Below are 4,485 nucleotides of genomic sequence, written 5' to 3'. Positions count from 1 at the left end.
TTCCGGCGGCGTTGACGAGATGACCAAGCATGTTAATTTCACGGCGACCGAAATGGCACTTGGAGGAGTTTAGCTGAAGGCCAGCCCTGCGAAACACGGAGAGTATGGTTGTGAGGCGCCGCAGGTGGCTCTCAAAGTTCGGCGAAAACACAATCACATCGTCGAGGTAACACAGGCATGTAGACCACTTCAAGCCGCGCAAGAGAGAGTCCATCATGCGCTCGAATGTAGCTGGCGCATTGCATAATCCAAAGGGCATGACTTTAAATTGGTACAGACCGTCCGGTGTGACAAAGGCGGTTTTCTCGCGGTCCATCTCATCGACGCTAATCTGCCAATAGCCGGAGCGGAGGTCAATTGATGAAAAGTATTGGGATCCCTGAAGGCAGTCAAGAGCGTCATCAATGCGAGGCAAGGGATAAACATCCTTCTTTGTTATCCGGTTGAGGTGACGGTAGTCAACGCAGAAGCGCCACGAGTTATCTTTTTTCTTTACTAAGACAACCGGTGATGCCCACGGGCTACTGGAGGGTTCAATGATGTCCTTGTCGATCATCCTGTCTACTTCTTTCTGTATGATGGCCCTTTCTGTTGCCGAGACACGATATGGCCGCCTATGAATGGGGCTGGCGTCACCGGTGTTGATGCGATGCGTGACAACAGATGTCTGGCCAAGTGGACGGTCGTCCAAATCAAAGATGTCCCGATAGGATGACAGGAGATGACGAAGAGCTGTTGTTTGCTCGGAAGGAAGGTCGGGGGCGATCATCTTAGAAACATCGTCCGCAGGCATCGAGTACGGAGGAGGCGGTGACAAAGGTCCGTTCGTACTGAGGAAGGATTCAGAGGTCAAAAAAGAAATCTGAAATTCTTCCAAAGGAGTGATATGCGCTATGGCGATACCGTGTGGCAAAACATGTGACGAGAACCCAAAATTGAGGATGGGCACGCGAGCGCAGTTTTCGCGGATCCGAATTAAGGTGCTCGGTAGGGCAATATTACGCGACAAAACCACGTCAGTAAGCGGCGACAGGACGTACTCGCCATCAGGTAAGGGAGGACAGGGCGTCAGCAGGACATTTGTAGCAGCCTGTGGAGACAGCCTTGCAAATTCAGCAGCACATAAGCGGTGTGGAGCACAAGTGGTTGCGTCGGCAGGAAGCGGCAGGTCCAACTGTACAACACCTGCGGAGCAGTCAATTTGGGCAGAGTGTTTCGAAAGGAAGTCGAGGCCGAGAATTAGGTCGTGTGGGCAGTGTTCAAGGACGATAAATAGAACAACGGTATAATGGCCCCCAATGGTCACACGTGCTGTGCACATTCCAAGGACAGGTGACGTACTCCCATCGGCGACTCGCACGGTGCACGGTACACTGTAAACAGGTTTGACCCTTTTAGGGAGTTTTGGCCTCGTTGCATAACTCAAGCCCTTAAGGGAGGACAAGATCCTCCCTTCGAACGGAGTTTTTTTTCACCTCCTTGTGTTTGGTGGTTTTATGGGGAATTATGGGAGTTTTTGAATTCTCCTTTAAACACCAACCCCTGAGCGGTTGCAGGAGTCTTTATGGGGAACGTTGGGAGTTTTTCATTCCTCTTTTGGACACCAGCACTATGGAACTTTTTATGAGGAGCTTTGGGAGCTTTTACAAGTTGACATGGGTATTTTATTTTGCTGCTTATGGGAATTTATAGGAGAAACGATGGGAGTCCTTACGTACATTTTCGGAAACGTTTGGCTTCTTAAGGGAGTGTTGAAGGAGACCTTTGGGAAATTATTTTGCCTCCTTGTAGGAGTGCTTAGGTGTAAACATGGGAGCAACTGTTCCCATATTTTGGGAGCTTTGCTTAAGGGAGCAATTATGGTTAATTTTGAGAGTTGAATTTTTGCTTTTTATGGGAATATATAAGAGAATGTTTGGGAGTTAATTTTTACAGCTTTAGGGAGCTGTTTTATTAAGGGAGTTTTAAACAGATGTTTTGGGAGTGCATTTTAGCTCTTTATTAGAGCTTTTACAGGTAGGTCGGGAGTTTATTATGCACCTTTTGGGAATTTTACGAGGTTGAAGGGAGTTTTTTGTGTGTTTAGTAGATTGTGTCTAACGAGGTGCAAAAATTATGACAAAGCAATAAAATGTCTGGAAATTTATTACAGTTCCAGAATCAAATGTGCCAGCATGATATTACAATCAATGACTATTAGCATAATGCACAATCAATCATGCATGCCCTCCAACAAAGAGTGCATTTTCTGGATGGAAACTGAGTGAATCAAGTGACATGTGGCTCATATGTAATTGCACGTAAACTTGATGGCTGATAGCACTAAGGGCAAATAGTAGTAGTATAAACTTTATTTCTTTTAGTCGTTTGGGCGGTCGGTGCGTCCCTCAGTCCAGGGCTCCACTGGTCTCTGTGGTTTGCTGGGCTTGATCAAGAAGAGCTCTCTGGCTCTCTGCATCTTCACTAGCAAGCCAAACATTCCATTGTCTGTTACTTGGCACTTGCGTCGTAAGGGGCGAATTGGAATTTGGAGACTGTAGTTTATACATTCATGTTACGTGGGCAAGAGTTGGCAGCTCCCCGCACCAAGAACACATACTTTCATAGAATGCAGAGTGTATCTTACTGAGTATTTGTAGGCGTAGATATGTGTTAGTCTGTACACAGCACTAATCCCTGGCCTGTTCTCCCATAAGGTTGGGGTGCGGACGCCTGTATTTTTGTCTCTCTTTTGCCTGGTTTTCGAAGGTGTCACGTGGGTCAATGGGGGGTTCCTTGAAAGGACCGACTAGTGCTTGGATGCTTATTGCCCGAGCAGTCGGTCTGCCCTCTCATTTCCCTCGAGTCCAGAATGCGCCGGGCACCAAATTACCACCTGGTGCAATTCTGTGAGTTTTGCGTGGGACGGTACCCGTCATTAACGAACAGCATGCTGCCTTAGAGGTACACCATAGCCAATGCAGATGGTTTCTTTTGGGAGCTCTGCCATCCAGAGCTCAGAATATGCACATCAAACTTAGGCTACCCACTACATGGCCTGCCCAGCTCCACTTATTTTACTTAATGACAATTAGAATATCGGCTGTCCTCGTTTTCTCTCTAATCCATACCGCTATCTTCCCGTCTCTTAACGTTCAGAATATGCACGTCAAACTTAGGCTGTCCAGAGAGCCCACGATGCGGCCGTTAGGCTCGGCCTAACAGTCCCCACGTGAGAGCAGCCCGCAGCTCTGCCCTAGGGCAAAGCTTCTCAGGACCTTGTCATTAAAGTTCTTTGTCTGTCTGTCTGTCTGCACCTCGAAAGGCCAGTGCTATGGCTGCTGCATCCATGGTACAGGCTGAAGGGTTACGAATGGAGGTTGTTATCACTGTGAACCGATTGAAGGCCACTATTGTGAATTTGTCTGCTGCCACTTTACACGCATTTGTGTAGTATATGTCTGGATTTCTTTCATACTTCTTTAGTAAAGCCTTTGATTGCGCTTTCCTGCTTTGGTGGTGTTCCGTGCTCATATTCTTTGGGATTGGTGAAACTAGAATTTTCTCTCTTGTTTGTCTGGGTAGCGAAACTGTTTTTTCCCAGCCATACTGCGCTCTCAGGGCCACCTTTTGCAATAGGGCCTTTCCTTGTTTTGTCGAATTCAGACGTTCTGTCTGAGGCGTGACCACTGCTGTGGCATGTTCTTCATATGTGTTGTGAATACCAAGAGCCTCCAGATTTTTGGCACTTGTGTTTTTGGGAGCCCTAACTGCCCTGATGATGGAGCTCACATTAGACATGTTCTGCAGACTTTAGTTCTGCTGAACTACTACGTCAAACACTTGTCTTTGCTTCGTGTGTTGTCGACAAATTCGACTTCGCCCTGCCATCTGCTAGCCGCCTGGTTAGCTCAGATGGTAGAGCGGCTGCCCCGGAAAGGCGGTGGTCCCGGGTTCGAGTCCCGGACCAGGACGATTTTCTTCAACTCTGAGGCTTTTCAGGAACCCGTATGGGCTTCCTTTGTAGCAATTGCTATGAACGGGTGGATGTCTAATTTTCCCTTTATTAATTAAGAAAAAGAAATTGTATGCTGTAACTGCCTGAAATTTATTTCTAATGCACAAACTTCTGTGCATAGACAATTTGGTACAAGAAAGTGCTGGTACAGATTTCCCAGTGAAAATGCATGCATGCAGTTTTAAGCTTATTTCACAAAACTGATAAAATGAACATAATTGTGTGCACACACTGCATGCCTCCATTTAACACAGAAACACGCTGGCTGTTTGCATTGTTCATGCTGCATAACAGTAATTTGCCGCCTTAGAAATAATGTTGCTGTGGCACAAATCGCTGTCACAACCTATATCGACACTTAGGGAATGGTTATCAAACACACCTCATGACGAAAATACAACACTCTTTGACCCGCCGTGGTTGCTATGTGTCCTTGGCGTTGTGCTTAGTATTAAGCACGAGGTCGCAGGATCAAATCCTGGCCACGG

General features: G+C 46.9%; 1 non-coding gene across 1 annotated transcript; it reads left to right on the top strand.

Moving 5' to 3' along the window:
* The first annotated feature begins 3,879 nt into the window (after positions 1–3,879).
* Positions 3,880–3,954, top strand: TRNAS-GGA (transfer RNA serine (anticodon GGA)). Its single transcript has one exon. It is a non-coding gene; the product is annotated as a tRNA-Ser (tRNA).
* The last annotated feature ends 531 nt before the right edge of the window (positions 3,955–4,485 follow it).

Source organism: Dermacentor albipictus, chromosome 3 (genome assembly GCF_038994185.2).
Source record: "Dermacentor albipictus isolate Rhodes 1998 colony chromosome 3, USDA_Dalb.pri_finalv2, whole genome shotgun sequence".
Classification (NCBI taxonomy): Eukaryota; Metazoa; Arthropoda; class Arachnida; order Ixodida; family Ixodidae; genus Dermacentor; species Dermacentor albipictus.
This window is presented reverse-complemented; position numbering and strand designations above follow the sequence as displayed.